Source organism: Polypterus senegalus, chromosome 4 (assembly GCF_016835505.1).
Source record: "Polypterus senegalus isolate Bchr_013 chromosome 4, ASM1683550v1, whole genome shotgun sequence".
Classification (NCBI taxonomy): domain Eukaryota; kingdom Metazoa; phylum Chordata; class Cladistia; order Polypteriformes; family Polypteridae; genus Polypterus; species Polypterus senegalus.
In genome coordinates, this window is record NC_053157.1 from 70824341 (window position 1) to 70842273 (window position 17933).

The window sequence follows — 17933 nt, forward strand, 5'->3', positions numbered from 1 at the left end:
CCTATGGTCACCACCCATCTTGAAAAGTTTCCCCCCTCACATATACTAATGTGCCACAAACAGGAAGTTAATATCACCAACCATTCCCATTTTATTAAGGTGTATCCATATAAATGGCCCACCCTGTACTTTAAATCAACTTTTGCAGCCGGAAAAACAATATACAGGTGGCTGACCCAAATCTTTATGATGTCTTTGACTGTTTCTTATCACAACATATAGATGCGACAATCAGATAAGTAAAAAAGTACGATATGCAAAATATGCAAATTCAAATAATCTTTCACAAATTCAATCTGAAAGTGTATCTCAGAGAGTTTTATTCAAGATGTCTCAATCAAAATTGTATATTCCTAAAAAATGAATCCACTTGAACCCAAGCTGTTTCACATCAAATAAAAAGATACGTTTTACAGGTTAAACATAAACAATGGCTGTAAAACCGGCTTATTAATTCCCAAGAATGTGAATGTTCATTTGGCTAGGAATACAACCATACTTAAGAATACAAAAGCAGGAAAAAACTGCAACATAGCTGCCAACTCAGTATATTAATACATACCAAGCTGCAATTTCCCAGTTGGCACACCCAGAATGACCCATTATGTGACTCACTTTCTTTTTGCAGCACCATTGACTTTGTGTGCTTTCTGTTAATAAAAAAGTGATATACAGGACTCATGAGAATTGGGTCCAATTCAGCCCAGTAATGTGATTCTATTTCTGTTTCTACATCAGGTTTTGGTATTTAATATTTGACAAAACTACAATATACTGTATATAGTATGCTATAAATCTGACAGGTGTATCTGTAAATTGTAAAAAAAAACCAAAAAACACACGAATCACGGCATGGAATGGAGCGGATGTCTCAGGTGAAAAGGTTTTTACATTGTCAGTAAGACAAGGAGATTGAATGATTTTAAAGATAAAGTGCTTTGGTTCAACTCTTGTGTCGCCATTCACACGTTGATCTTATCTCACACCATGCTGGAGCTGGGGTAGGTGGATTTAGCTATTAGGTTGCTCCTTGTCAGAGGCGTCTACTTCCTGGATACAGAATAAAAGGATGATCATTTGAGCTATGGTGCACCCCCAGAATCATTTTGTCCACTTTGAATCAGTCTCTGTAAATTCTGTGGCACTATGATGTATAAGGAATAGTAACGAAGATGTCAGTCAAGACACAAGACCTTTTATTATAAATTTGGGCATGGTTGATGCATTTATTGGCCTTTTTTAGGTTAATTTTTTATCAACACTTCATAGACCTTTCTTCTTAGCACATACAGTAAATTCAGAGAGTGAAGAACTGTCTTGAAGATTATATAATTGGCAAAAGTATGCCCCCTGTTAGCCAAGAAATGCATTTAGCTTTCCTATTTAAAATTTAAATCTTGAGGAGCTCTTCCAGCCATAGTTCTATACTGTGTGACAGGCACAGACATACTTCCCTTGCTTTTTACTTTTATGTGACAGGATGATGCACAGTTATTAGACGAGTTGTTTTAACCTTTCTAGTTAAAGAAATAGTGTGTTTCATTCTGGGATGTACCAACTCCACACTAAAAAAAGACCAGAACAGGCTCAGAAGTTTTAGGAGTCTTTTTTTCCAGTCTTTAGTAGATTTTCCAGTGCTCCCAACACCCATACTGTGAAAGGTCTGTATTCACTTACCAGGCACTAGGTCTGACAAGGTCTTCTGCTCTCTAGGGGCTTTCAAATTTCTAAACGTTTTTTCTGCCCTATGTCATCCTAGTCCAGGGGTCCTCAATCCCAGTCCTGGAGAGCCGCAGTGGCTGCAGGTTTTTGTTCTGACCTGGTTGCTTAATTAGAAAGCAATTCTTGCCAATAAAGAACTAACAAGCTATGAAATTAAATTAACTCTGCTATGTCAGGTCATTCTCATATCCTAGATTTTCTTTCCCTTTCTATCATGCAAATGATTTAAAGGCTAAAATGGACGAGTAATTCTCAGTCCTTCACTTTTTTCTCTTCATTTTTCTTCCAAGTATTTAATTAAACCCAATAGTGCAGATAAATACACACAGGTGTAAATGTAAATAAGCTAAATGGAGAAATGCTGCTCTCTCTTGTCATTTGCATGTTATTGATAATAAGGAGCAATTAAAATAGCTGTTTAAGACCAAATTAAGCAATAAGGGCCTAAAATCACTAAAGTGAAGCAGAAGTGTTACTTTAGCAATAAGTGCTTTTTATTAAGCAACTGGGTTGGAGCAAAATCCTGCAGCCACTGCAGCTCTCCAGGTCCGTGATTGAGGACCCCTGTCCTAGAGACATTCACTACTTTATCCAGGTATTGACTAAGAAATGGTAATATCATTATAATTCAAATACTGTATATTACATTTAAGAAAATGAAAAGAAGGAGCAATAGGAAATTAAAAAAATCATATGAACTCAGACAAGCCAGCATTTCTCTCCAACTAACCTTCTTCCCCTTAATGTTCCACATTTATTCATATCTTGAAAGATCTTCTTTAAAACTTTTGCTTTCTTTTGACCACCCCACCCATCTTCCTCCCTTCTGAGATGTTGTTAGCTACATTTCAACTCCAAAGCCAATCTCCCCTTCTTTTCTTTTTTGTGCGCCGATGTCCCGAGGGCATCCAGTCCAGATGAAATGTCAGTGTGTTTTATTTAATTAATTGACGTCTTCAGGGATCTCTTTAGTAATATACCAAGAAAATCTGGGCAATAATAGTCTCTGTGCCTAATGAAGCAAAAATGGACAATGTGAATGACTACAGACTGGCGGCACTCACTCCTGTCGTGATGAAGTGCTTAGAGACACATGTGCTGGGACATTTGTCACAACTGGTCCAGAGAGGATGCCATATCCCTTACACTTTGTACCTTCCAGACTATCAGGTGGTTTAAATAGATGTTTTGAGTTACACCTGACAGACCCAAACACATCATTAAAAGGAGAGGGAGTGTGGCAAAATTACACCTAATTTAACGAAATAAAATTAGAGTAAAAATTGGAGTGGAGGAAAATGGCAAAAAAGAACAAATGATGAAAACAGAGTACAAATATAATCTAACTAGAGCAGAGGTCACTAACAGGTGGACCTCGGTCCGCATCCGGACCGCAAAGCTGTCTCATACGGACCTTAACTTACAGCCAAAACAAAAGGTTATCATTTAAACATGATGGGGCGCTTCTATTTTTACCCGGCGCAGCTTTTGTAATCTTTACGGTAATGGTGAGGAAATACACAGTATACGCGCTAAGCCATTTCACGTGATACCTCTCATCCAATCAAGTCTGCGGATTCTAGTCGGTGAACGTTGTTTTACGAATCCATGTACGCAAACAGAGGAGGGATTTTTCAGAGATACGGTCGAAAAGAAGAAAGATAGAGAAACGTGTGTTAGAGGCAAGGTCAGGAACCAAACGCGTTCGAAAGAAATGTAGCGATAAAAATAAAGACTACTGAGAGATACTGTGAGACTGTGCTGGATAAAGAAGAGATGAGTGACACGGCGAAAGGGACAGAAATATACGGAGCAAATGGCGCTCTCTAAAAGAAGGAAAGTGGACAGCGAAAATAGGGTATTTAATCCAGAATGGACAAACTCATTTCTGTTCATACTTCCCACTGGAAACACTAAACCTGTGTGTCTCATATGTTCAGAAACCGTGGCACTTGTAAAAAGTGCCAATGTGAAACGACATTATGAGACGAAGCATAAAGATTTTGAACGAACATACCCACTCAAATCTGAAGTGAGATCACAAAAATCATTAGTCTCAGAGGCCAATATGACCAGTCCACCAGGATCCTGAGCCACACATTCACTGCCCAACAACGTGCTCAGGAGTGCTCCCTCAGAGTTGCTTGGATTTTGGGACAACACAGAAAGCCATTTAAAGATGGAGGGGTTGTCAAAGAATGCATGAGTGCAGTAGCTGAAACATTACTTGAGGGAAAACAAAAGCAAGAGCTATGTGAAAAAATAAATCAAATACCCATGTCAGCAACATCTGCCACAAAGAAAAGTGAAATACTGACTGAGGATGTGCTAATCCAGCTTGATGAAGCAATGCAGAAGGCACCATGTGTGGGTTTAGCTGTGGATGAGTCCACTGACATTTGTGACAATGCTCAGCTGTTAGTGTATGTCAGGTTTTTCAACACTGACCAGAAAGCATTCTGTGAAGACCTGTTAGGTATCACACCCCTTCAGACCAGTACAAGAGGAGAGGACATTTACACGGCCATTAAGGAGATGTTGTCAAAGAGAGGAATAGAGCCAAAAAAGGTGGTTTCAATAACCACAGATGGAGCCCCTGCTATGATTGGGAGAGAGAAAGGAGCAGTATCAAGACTGAAAGAAGACAATCCTGAGCTCATATCTTACCATTGCATCATTCATCAATCTGTCCTCTGTGCATCCCTGTCAGATGAGCATGCTGAGGTGATGAGTACAATGATGAAAATGATAAATTTTCTCAGAGCATCCTCTTCCTTCCAGCATCGCATGCTTAGAGAATTCCTCAGGGAAGTCGATGCTAATGCAGATGAACTTTTGCTGCACAACAATGTGAGATGGCTCAGCAAAGGCAGGGTGTTGGCACGCTTTTGGTCCATAAGGAGGGAAGTACCATCTTTTTTGGCAGAGCTAAGAAGTCAGAAGGCAGTTTTCTTTCTTTTTAGAAAATGAAAAACAGATGGACAATGTGGCCTTTTTGGTTGATATCACTTCACATCTAAATGAACTGAATTTGAGGCTACAGGGAAAAAACAATTCAATTTGTGAACTGATGACAGCTGTCCGCTCCTTTCAGAGGAAACTTGAGGTGTTCAAGGAAGACTTGCAGGGGGACTGTGAACATTTCCCAGCAGTGCAGGAACAGGTGCAGGGGCAGAGAGATGTGTCTTCTTTTGTTAACTTTATTAATAAGCTGATTGTTAACTTCAGCAACCATTTTGACCACTTCCGCTTTGGACAGCAGCTCACCATGTTCATTCAGAGCCCATTTCTCATCACAGATGTCAGGAGGTTCTCAAAGGAAGTCACGGAGCACTTTAAATGGGTAAATGCTGGGCCTCTTCAGATGCAACTGGTTGATCTCCAAGCAGATGTGGCTCTGAAAGAGCAGTGTGGAAGAATTGATCCTTCCACTTTCTGGCTCCAAATGGTCCCTGAGACAGCTTTCCCAGTTCTGAGGAAGGTAGCCTTGTACATATTGACTATGTTTGGCTCCACACACAACTGTGAGGCAGCTTTCTCCACAATGAACATAATAAAAACTAAATATCGTTCCAGGCTCAACAATGAACACCTCCACATGTCTATGAGAATGGCTCTGACTCCATTCAAGCCCAGGTTTAAAACCCTGGCAGGACAAGCTAGAGCTCAATTCTCTCACTGAGCAAAAAGTGTGGCAATGAATATAAGAGGGGAAGAAAATGGGCATTTAAACCTGTTACATTGTTAAGATGTGTTGAGATTTGTTATCTGTGAAATTGGTTGAGACTTGAGTCAAAATGTGAAACAGAAAAGTGGAAATGTTAAGCTTTTTCTCCATTCCTTTTGTATTCTTCTGAAGTTTAGCACTTTATTTAAGCATGCACAGTTTTCATAATTTATTTTTGTCTTATTTTGAAGTGCAGCCCTACTTTTGTTTATTAAATTAAAGAAGAAATTATACACTGACAGAACAAAAAAGTACATATTTGCAGTCATACATAAATGTTCAGTTCTGTGTTTGAAAATAAATATTGTCAAAAGGATTATGAATTGTACTAAACTAATTTGATTTGAAAGTCTAGTATTAATTACATGCAGATGTTGATACAACTACTAGGCTACTTAAATAGACATGATACTAAATAGTTAGACAACATGATCTTCAGACGGACCGGACCTTTGCTTCAAGAAATTTTCTCTGACTGGACCTCGATAGATTTTAGTTGAAGACCCCTGAACTAGAGGGTCAAAGGATCAACTTTCTTCACTTTGTGCAGTTTTTGATCTTGTCCATCATATTTCTTAAATGGTTTCTGTTCTTCATTCCACTGTACAGAAAGTACAGTAATAGACATCAGTTGTATCTCTAAGAAAAAAAACATGGAAGTGATATAAAGGGCCCAGGTGCCAGAATGCATTTTTCTGTCCTCACACCCAATCACTGCTCACAGTGTTACAGCATGTAGCTGTTTTTTCCATAATGCCAGGGTCACGCTAATAGACTGGGTCCTGGGGAGTGGTCATTTGTTCAGTGCCACCTTTCCAAACTGGTCTTTGTAGTATGGAAATTGATCATTCAGGACAGAGAGTAGAAAAATGCCCCATCATACTAGGTCAGCAATTAGTGACAAAATAGAAGACCAAATTAATTTGGTTATGTTCAATAATAGAATTCAAGAAAGATAAGTAATGAGGAAATAAACTAAATGCTACTATTATTTATATGAAAGTGTAAGTCTATAATACAATGGTGGTCAAAAAACAGTAAGGCAAGCACAGACAAAATCCAAAAACATAAGGCAAATGGTCAGGAACAATAAAGCAGTAAGGCTTTCACATGACATGAGAACAGTGTAAGAGCACTGCTGAAAATTACCTTGTATCTTCCTCATGTCTCCTATTTTTCTTCCACTTACATGATCACTGCTGTCAGATCACAGATTCAGATGAGTGGGAGCAGTAGAGCAATTTAAAGTCCACAAAAAAAGAGACTGCCAAAAGATTTTTTTCACTTTGTTGAAAAGGATTCTGTTCTTGCATATGCACTCCTTTTAGTTGACATTACTTCAGAGTGAACTGAACTTTAATGAAAGAACTATATCTAGTCATAATCATTTGTAATAACCATACACCTATTTCAATTTTGCCTTCCTCAAGTTCTTGAAAAACTGAACCTTTGTAACCTAAAAACAAGTATGACAGGTTCTTGTTCGGCTTTTGCCCAGATCATAGCGAATTAAAATCTTTAACTTGAATTTGTAATACTGTTAATGAGGTCTTTGGAAATTCTGCAATAATCATCTTTTAAGATTTAAGTGAACTTTTTTTGTAAGACTGACCACAACATTCTGTTACTCAGATTTAAGAACTCTGTTCGATTATCAATAGCTACAGTTGTGCTTGAAAGTTTGTGAAGCCTTTAGAATTTTCTATATTTCTGCATAAATATGACCTAAAACATCATCAGATTTTCACTCAAGTCCTAAAAGTAGATAAAGAGAAACCAGTTAAACAAATGAGGCAAAAATATTATACTTGGTCATTTATTTATTAAGGAAAATGATCGAATATTACATATTTGTGAGTGGCAAAAGTATGTGAACCTCTAGGATCAGCAGTTAGTTTGAAGGTGAAATTAGAGTCAGCTGTTTTCAATCAATGGGATGACAATCAGGTGTGAGTGGGCACCCTGTATTGTTTAAAGAACAGGGATCTATCAAAGTCTGCGTTTCACAACACCTGTTTGTGGAAGTGTATCATGGCACAAACAAAGGAGATTTCTGGGGACCTCAGAAAAAGAATTGTTGATGCTCATCAGGCTGGAAAAGGTTACAAAACCATCTCTAAAGTGTTTGGACTGCACCAATCCACATTCAGACAGATTGTGTACAAATGGAGGAAATTCAAGACCATTGTTACCCTCCCCAGGAGTGGTCGACCATCAAAGATCACTCCAAGAGCAAGGCATGTAATAGTCGGCGAGGTCACAAAGGACCCCAGGGTAACTTCTAAGGCCTCTCTCACATTGGCTAATGTTCATGTTCATGAGTCCACCATCAGGAGAACACTGAACAACAATGGTGTGCATGGCAGGGTTGCAATAGAAAGCCACTGCTCTCCAAAAAAAACATTGCTGCTCGTCTGCAGTTTGCTAAAGATCAAGTGGACAAACCAGAAGGCTATTGGAAGAATGTTTTGTAGATGGACGAGACCAAAATAGAACTTTTTGGTTTAAATGAAAAGCGTTATGTTTGGAGAAAGGAAAACACTGCATTCTAGCATAAGAACCTTATCCCATCTGTGAAACATGGTGGTGGTAGTATCATGGTTTGGGCCTGTTTTGCTGCATCTGGGCCAGGACAGCTTGCCTTCATTGATGGAACAATGAATTCTGAATTATATCAGAGAATTTTAAAGGAAAATGTCAGGACATCTGTCCATGAACTGAATCTCAAGAGAAGGTGGGACGTACAGCAAGACAACGACCCTAAGCACACAAGTCGTTCTACCAAAGAATGGTTAAAGAAAAATAAAGTTAATGTTTTGGAATGGCTAAGTCAAAGTCCTGACCTTAATCCAACCGAAAGGTTGTGGAAGGACCTGAAACGAGCAGTTAATGTGAAGAAACCCACCAACATCCCAGAGTTGAAGCTGTTCTGTATGGAGGAATGGGTTAAAGTTCCTACAAGCCAGTGTGCAGGAATGATCAAATGTTACCGGAAATGTTTAGTTGCAGTTATTGCTGCAAAGGGGGGGGGTCACACCAGATACTTAAAATCAAAGGTTCACATACTTTTGCTACTCACAAATATAATCATTTTCCTTAATAAATAAATGACCAAGTATAATATTTTTGTCTCATTTGTTTAACTGGTTTCTCTTTATCTACTTTTAGGACTTGATTGAAAATCTGATGATGTTTTAGGTCATATTTATGCAGAAATATAGAAAATTCTAAAGGGTTCACAAATTTTCAAGCACAACTATATTCTTAGATGGTTTACTGTTTATTTTCAAAATGTGTTTTATGATGAAACTTTATCATTGCTAACTGCAAGACTTCAAGGTAATGAAACCCCATCATTTTAAAGAAAGGAATTGTACTGTTGGGTAAGGAGTCTTGAAACAGTTTAGCTATGAAGGAGGCAGCACAGAGGTACAGTGGTTAGCATTGCAGCCCTGAGAATCCAACATCCATCCATCCGTCCAGTATCTAACCCGCTATATCCTAACACAGGGTCACGGGGTCCGCTGGAGCCAATCCCAGCCAGCACAGGGTGCAAGGCAGGAACAAACCCCGGGCAGGGCGCCAGCCCACCGCAGAGCACACACACCCACACACCACACTAGGGACAATTTAGGATCGCCAATGCACCTAACCTGCATGTCTTTGGACTGTGGGAGGAAACCGGAGCGCCCGGAGGAAACCTACACAGACACAGGGAGAACATGCAAACTCCACACAGGGAGGACCTGGGTAGTGAACCCAGTTCTCCTTACTGCGAGGCAAGAATCCAACATCCTGAATTCAAATCCTCTCACCAGTGATTGTCTGTGCGGTAACTGCACATTGTAAACATGTCTTATGTATTTTCTTCTGCAGACTCTGGTTTTCCTTCCACATCCCTACAAGAAATGTGTATTTGGTATAATAAAATCTCTAATTTTCCCCATGTGGATGTTTACATGAGTAGGCCAGGCAATGAGCCACATCACTAACCAGAGCCGGCTTCTCTATTGCACCCACTGCTGTCAGGATAGGGAACACTGAATTGGACTACGCAGGTTAGAGAATCTTACATTATGTTACAGGTAAAAAGACACAAAAGCAAGATTAAGAACAGAGATGGAATTACAAAAGTTGGATTGATCGTGTGGAGAGGGACATTAAAAATGTGTGTGAATGGAGAGCTTAGGAAACTATAGAAGTGTGGGTAACAGAGAGAATTTGAAGTACGACAAGGGGATTTGAATTAAGTAAAATAGATTAATACAGTTTGCAGATGTAAGGAAATAGCGGTAATAAAGTCTAAAAAGGTAAATCTGATAAGATCTAATATAGGGCATATTAAGAGCTAAGAAACCACTGCCAGTTTTGTGCTTAAAAATAGGAAATACAATGAGGAGGAGGGCCTACAGATGTTTTTTCCATTACAAGCAAAAACATTGAAGGAGGTGTTACCTAAACATTAATTACTTTAAACGCAAATCTCAAGTATTACCCACAAAGTAGGTATGGAGAAAATCCCTTAAGTGCTATGTTTAATTCAATTTAACTCACAGGATGCCTGTTTCTTTATATTCTCATATATACTGTATATGTATAGCTACATTTCACATGAAAGCTTATTTTAATTAATATACAGTATTTAAAAGATAATGTGATGGGCCTTTGATGTCTTGATGAATCTATTTGGTCTTTCATCAACTCTCATATAACATTTTATAGATGCAAGTTTTGAAAGCAGCAGTAGGCTGGCGCCCTGCCCGGGGTTTGGTTCCTGCCTTGCACCCTGCGTTGGTTGGGATTGGCTCCAGCAGACCCCCATGACCCTGTGTTAGGATATAGCAGGTTGGATAATCGATGGATGGATGGATGTTACAAGGTGTGCTCATGCAGAGTAAAAGATTAGAAAACATGTAATGGAAACAAATCAGGAGCCTGGCTTCTCTGTTTTACTTGGTTCCTTATAGCCTGCGTCACGCACGCGCGAGTAGGAGACCGCGGACGGACCTTAACACGCTTGGGAAGACATTTTCTTACAGAAAAAAAGACCGCCATAAGCCTCATTCTTCCCGCAGCACGTTACTTCCGCCCTTCCTCCTCCATTGTTCCTGACGTCATCGATCCCATCTTTCCCCACGGTTCCTTCCCAGCATTCCTCCACTTCCGGCTCCTCCCCCATAAAATGTCCGCCGACGTCATCTTTGGCGTCGTGCATATTGTGCAGTTTTTGAGTTTATGTATCGACCTGGAATTTTTGTTTATTGTGGAGAATTTTACAGTATACGGGGCCGAAAACCCCAAACCTTTATGCTGTCTTTTGATTCATTTATTACAGTGGTGTAGTCGGCAGGATAACAGTTCCGAAAACATGACCGAAGGACAGGACCTCAACACAGTGCTGCAGGGGATGAATGCCCAGATCCTATCCCTACAGCAAGCGCAAGCCGCTACCACCTGGGAGTTGGAGGCAATGAAGGCCAGGTTGGCAGAAGCCCAAAGGGTAAGGCCCGATCTGCCTCGACCGATGCCTCCGCCTCTAGTACCCATGACGGACGCAGACGACGTTGAGTCGTACTTGGGCATTTTTGAAAGGATGGCCACCCGGAACAAGTGGCAGCGGTCCGAGTGGGCTTCCATTCTGGCGCCCTACCTGAAGGGACCAGCGCAGCGGGCTTACTATGATCTCCCCGAGGAGGAGGCCGTGAACTACGACCTCCTAAAACAGGAGATCCTGGCACGCTACGGCATCACGCCGGGCCAGCAGGCGGGTGAATGGCGGAACTGGCAATTTGATCCAGACAAGCCAGCCCGAGCCCAGGCCTTCGACTTCTGGGGAAAAATGGGGCATTGGCTGAGGCCCGAAGGTCTCCAAGCCCGGAATGTGGTGGAGCAGGTGGCCTGTGAGGGCTTGGTTAACGCCATGCCCAGCTCCCTCGCCCAGCAGGTCCGGCTCCATCTTTATAAGGATATGCCAGGACTCCTGGAAGTCCTCGAGTTCAGCTCGCGGTCCTCCGAGCCGGGGGGTCAGAAAGGCAAGCTCGTGGGAACCGACAGGGGTGGGCGGCCACCCCCGAGCCCCCTCGATGCGCTGCAGAAGCGCTACAGAAACCCAAAGAAAAGCCGGCCTGCCCTTCTGCCGACCTGTCCCATGAACATAGCCACGGAGCCAATGGACTGCACCTGAGCCACAGCGGAAAGGTACTGTATCCCGTTGCATCCCTTGGCGAGTCCGAACACGGGAGTGGTGTTACTGAATGGGCATTCGGTGGTGGCTCTATTTGACTCCAGCAGCAACATAACCATTTTGGCTCGCCGTTATGTGTTACCGCGACAGTGGCTAAAGCAACATTTGCAAGTCACTTGCGTGCATGGGGAGACCAAGTCATATCGTTCCGCACAATGTTACATCACCTGGAAGGGGGAATTGACTAAGTTGGTGGTCGCGGTGTTGCCCGAACCCCCCTATCCGGTGATTTTGGGACAAAAAATGTGGTAAGACACACACCGCTCCCGGGGCCTCGTTGGGTCTGGCTATGAAGGGGCGAGGTGCCCTTCCCGCGGTCTCCACAGAGCTCTGGGGCAGGCCCTAATGGCGCAGGCACATCGGGGGATTCTTCCTCGGCAACGGACCCTGACCCGGAAGTATCCGCCGGGGAAAGAACGAGCCAGGGAACTCTTCCGGTGGCCAGCTCACAACACCCTCTGAGTAACTTGGATCACCAATTTCGGTCCGCGCCTGCCTCATTTAAGAGGGAGCAGTGGAATGACGATTCCCTGCGGTTTGCCCGGAATGCGGTTGTTCTTCCAGGCAGCTCACAAGCTGACGGATCCATACCACGCGAGCCCTTTTTTGTGCTTGAGAACGATCTGTTGTATCGGGTGGCGATCCACGAGGGTGAGGTGTGGAAGTTGCTGCTAGTTCCGCGTACCTTCCGGCGGGAGGTATGTGAACTAGCTCACGCTCACCTCCTAGGCGCCCACCTCAGGGCCGAAAAGACTTTGGAGAGGATAAAACTCCGCTTTTACTGGCCTGGGCTCAACGAGGAGGTCCAGCGTTTCTGCCAATCCTGTCTGGAGTGTCAGATTTGCCAGATTCCTAGGAGGGACCACGCTCCTCTTGTCCCTATACCCCTGATCGATATTCCCTTCGACAGAATAGGGGTGGACTTAGTAGGACCCCTGGAAACCTCAAACCATGGCCATAAGTACATATTGGTTATGGTGGATTACGCCACCCGATACCCAGAGGCGGTTTCCCTGTGCTCTGCTAACACCAAAAATATCGCACGGGAATTAGTCGACCTATTTTCTAGAGTGGGTATTCCCAAAGGAGTCCTCACGGACCAGGGTACACCCTTCACCTCGGATATGTTCAGGGAGGTTGCCAAATTACTCCGGATAAAGCACCTGAAGACGTCTGTCTATCACCCACAAACAGACGGGTTGGTGGAGCATTTTAATCAGACGCTTAAACAGATGCTCCGCAAAGTAGTCAACGCGGATGGCAGGAACTGGGACCAGCTCCTACCGCTCATGCTTTTTGCCTACCGGGAAGTGCCCCAGGCCTCTACGGGCTTCTCCCCTTTTGAGTTGTTGTATGGGCGACAACCTCGAGGAATTTTGGACATACTAAAAGAGGGCTGGGAGGCTGAGGCCCTTCCCTCCTCCAATATATTGGAGTATGTGGTGTAACTGCGCGACAGCCTCGCTAAAATCAGGCTGCTCCTAAAAGACCACATGACTCGTGCGCAGGCAGCGCAGGCCCGGTGTTACAATCATAACTCCGTCCTCCGGGAGTTCCACTCGGGGGATCGAGTGATGGTGCTCGTTCCTACCTCACTGGCAAGGGCCATACAAGGTTAAGGAAAGAAAGGGGCTCATCGACTATTTGGTTAAACAGCCCAATCGCCGGCCGAGTGAGAGCATCTACCACGTAAATTTATTAAAACCCTGGAAGGAAAGGGAGGAGTCTCCCGGCGCACGTAGATCCCTCTCCCTATTCACATGCACGTCTGCCCTTAACCTCGGTGACGAGCTGACACCCCTACAACGGCAGGAGATAACACACGCAATCCGGGCCATCCCCGAAGTAGTGAGCGAATCACAGGGCCAGACCTCACTGATTGAGCACGACATAGTCACAGACCCCGGAGTAATCGTCCGGGAGAGACCCTATAGACTCCCGGAGGCAAAACGCGCTAAAGTGGAACTGGAGGTGCAACGGATGTTGGATATGGACATTATTGAGGAGAGCCACAGTCCCTGGTCCAGTCCTATCGTCCTCGTTTCCAAGCCGGACGGCTCCTGGAGGTTCTGTAATGACTTTAGACGTCTAATTCAGGTCTCCAAATTCGATGCCTACCTGATGCCCCGTATAGATGACCTGCTTGAGTGGCTAGGTACGGCTCGATACTTGACTACTCTTGATATGACGAAAGGGTATTGGCAAATTCCCTTAACGGCATCTGCAAAAGAGAAAACGGCCTTTAGCACCCCTAGCGGACATTGGCAATACAAGGTCCTCCCATTTGGGCTGAACGGGGCCCCGGTGACCTTTCAACGTCTGGTGGATAGAGTGCTGAAGCCCCACCAGTCCTATAGTGCTGCCTACCTGGATGACGTAGTCATCTATTCCGGCACCTGGAAGGACCATCTATTGCAGGTCTCTGCTGTCCTCGCAACACTAGCTAAAGCCGGCCTCCGCATAAACCCTCGTAAGTGTTTTTTTGGCTTGAAGGAGGCCAAGTATTTAGGCTATCTGGTGGGACGAGGACAGGTGAGACCACAATGTTCAAAAATAAAGGACATCTTGGAATGGCCACGTCCGAATACCAAGAGACAGGTGCAGGCTTTCTTGGGGTTGGCGGAGTACTACCGGCGGTTCGCACGCCGTTTCTCCAAAAGGGCAGCACCCTTGAACAATTTAACAAAGAAGGGCGCCCCCTTATACGTGGTATGGAATGACAAAGCAGAACATGCATTCAGTGACCTTAAAAAGGCCCTAACGTCGGCACCAGTATTAAGGACGCCTGATTTTGGTCTACCTTTTATTCTCCAGACCGACGCTTCAGACACAGGCCTGGGCGCTGTGTTGAGCCAAAGTGTCGATGGTGTCAAGCACCCCGTAATGTACCTAAGCCGGAAACTGCTGGACCGGGAGACCAGGTATGCAGCAGTGGAGAGGGAGGCCTTGGCCATTAAGTGGGCGGTGACCCATCTCCGTTACTACCTGTTGGGTCGCGAATTCACTCTGGTGACTGATCACGCTGCGCTTCAGTGGATGTCCCTACACAAAGAGTCGAATCCGTGGGTCACCAGGTGGTTTCTGGATTTGCAACCATGTAAGTTCGCTGTCACTTATCGTCGCGGCAACCATCAGGCCAATGCCGATGCCCTCTCTCGTATCCACGACCTCTCGGTTAGGTCCGCTCGACCTGACGGTTTTGGGCTGGGGGGGGTTGTGTCATGCACGTGCGAGTAGGAAACCGTGGACGGACCTTAACGCGGTTGGGAAGACAATCGCCGGCAGGGAGTGGCGGGGTACTAACCTTTCTCCTTTTCTTTCTTACAGAAAAAAGACGCTCTGCCGCCATAAGCCTCATTCTTCCCGCAGCACATTACTTCCGCCCTTCCTCCTCCATTGCTCCTGACGTCATCGATCCCATCATTCCCCGCGGTTCCTTCCCAGCATTCCTCCACTTCCGGCTCCTCCCCCATAAAATGTCCGCCGATGCCATCTTTGGCATCGTGCATATGTGCAGTTTTTGAGTTTATGTATCAACCTGGAAGTTTTGTTTATTGTGAAGAATTTTACAGTATATGGGGCCGGAAACCCCAAACCTTTATGCTGTCTTTTGATTCATTTATTACACCTAGCAACCATGGTAATCATTTGTTAGGTTATATAAAAGTACTAATTTATTTATATAAAGTGTTAAAAGACTGTTAAAATCATACAGGGTGGTCCAGATCTAATTATGCAGATCCAGATCGTCTGGATGACTTTGATTTATGCGGGGATGATTCCATTTCGGCACGAAGAAGATTCTTCATGTCATCAGTTCGCACACTTCTCGATGGTCCGGGATTTTTCAGGTGATTTTCCATGTAATAAACTTAATTAGTTATAGTGTAATGAAAATTGCATAATTAGACCTGGACCACCCTATAGAAAACTAGAGAGTTCCCACAAGTATAAAAGCAGGTAGTAAGTACTGTGCACCCGTATATATCAATTCACTGTTCAAGATCTCCCTTTCACAGGCTCACTAATTTAAAGTTCTGTATTTCTTCAGAACAGTATAGTTATTGAATAGTGACCTACAAATCACAAGAGAAGCAATCATTTTATTGGGTGTGTTTGTATATCTCTAACATCTTTATTTTTTAGCTCATTCTAGATGTGTATTATCATGTAATGTCTTCTTCATTTCTATTCATTTTAGAAGAAGACAGTAAGTGATAACATAAACCCTGCAGTTAATAATCAAAGGAAATTATAACTCATAATGGAATCATATCCAGTAGTGTTTAGTAAAAAAGAGTTGATGAACTGAACAAAATTTGGGAGAATGCTTTATTGGGGATAGTGGTATTAGTGGGATTATGTTGACCTCTTTTGTAAATCACTTTGAATTAAAATGTCTGCTAAGCAAATAAATGTAAATGTTATGGTAGTTCATCCATCCATCCATCCATTTTCCAACCCGCTGAATCCGAATACAGGGTCACGGGGGTCTGCTGGAGCCAATCCCAGCCAACACAGGGCACAAGGCAGGAACCAATCCTGGGCAGGGTGCCAACCCACCACAGGACACACACAAACACACCCACACACACACCAAGCACACACTAGGGCCAATTTAGAATCGCCAATCCACCTAACCCCCATGTCTTTGGATTGTGGGAGGAAACCAGAGCGCCCGGAGGAAACCCACGCAGACACGGGGAGAACATGTATGGTAGTTCATTCAAAACTGAAATAAGAAGGAAACTAAAACATAACATGTACTTCATGGGATGTATAAAAAAAAAGTATTTACATAGAAAATTCTCTATGTATTTCCATTGTCTTCATTTTTTAAATACCCCAAATTGGGGTCCATTGTCTTATAAAAATAACAAATATGTGTATTGTGTGACTGGTAGCTACACTTATTAGATACTATAAAGGGTCCCTTCATGTTTAGATGTAATCTTTCTGGTAATAAGCAACCCTTTCATCAGCCTTGTATGAATAGTACAGTCTTTTTTTTTTAAACAACACACCTATTTGTCATGTGGGAATTTTTAGAGAAACATTTGTTAAACGTCTTGTTCCTTGTGACTCAAACCAATTCATAAAAAATACAAACATGAAAGGAAGGCCACCTACCCAAGCTGTCATCAGCGTCAGTCTAGTTACATACAATGAAACACAAATATTCTGGTCTCCAACAAATTTGACTTTAAAAAGACAAGATACAGTAGAAAGTTGAAGATATGAGTTGGGAAAGACAATGAGGCTTAACTAGTGCAACTAGGAGCGTTCATTTGAACTCCAGATCCAGAAAACAAATGATTCTGACAAAACAGGGAAGGCACTATTAGAAATAAGACAAATATGAAATTGATAAGGTAGGAAAAATGTCCCAACAGGACTCTTGTGAAGGTCTGATTAGTGTTCTCTGTGCTGTCAGAAACCAGAACCTGAACAGAGACTGATGTCAGGATAAGGAAATATTCCATTCTCTTGAGAAAGGACACAATTTCAGATTATTGTGTCAGAGGCCTTTGGAGATGAAATACAGTATCTAAGCAGCCTGTCTTTCGCAAGTAAGAGGGAGCTGGCATGTTTCCCAGTGGGCTCCTTAAAGCTTTTTTTTTGTATTTTGGTAATATATAAGGAAGGACAACAGAAAAATAAAAAATGCTAGTAGCGCATGCCCCTGAACAATGTGATGTAAATAACATAACATTCTCAAGCTGACTTAATCTAATTCAGGGTTGCATCAGGCCAGAGCCTATCCCAGCCTTGTGCACAAGAGAGAAATCTGTCCTGGATAAGGTGCCAGTCCATCACAGCACCCACATGCATACATCGACACAGTGGGCAGTTTGGTATTACCATTTATCCTGGCTATGTGGTAGAAATACCAGAATACAAAATCCATCCATCCATCCATCCATCCTCTTCCGCTTATCCAAGGTCGGGTCGCGGGGGTAGCAGCTTAAGCAGAGAAGCCCAGACTTCCCTCTCCCCGGCCACTTCTTCCAGCTTCTTCCGGGAGAATCCCAAGGCATTCCCAGGCCAGCCGGAGACATAGTCCCTCCAGCGTGTCCTGGGTCTTCCCCGGGCCTCCTCCCGGTTGGACTTGCCCGGAACACCTCACCAGGGAGGCGTCCAGGAGGCATCCTGATCAGATGCCCGAGCCACCTTATCTTACTCCTCTCGATGTGGAGGAGCAGCGGCTCTACTCTGAGCCCCTCCCGGATGACTGAGCTT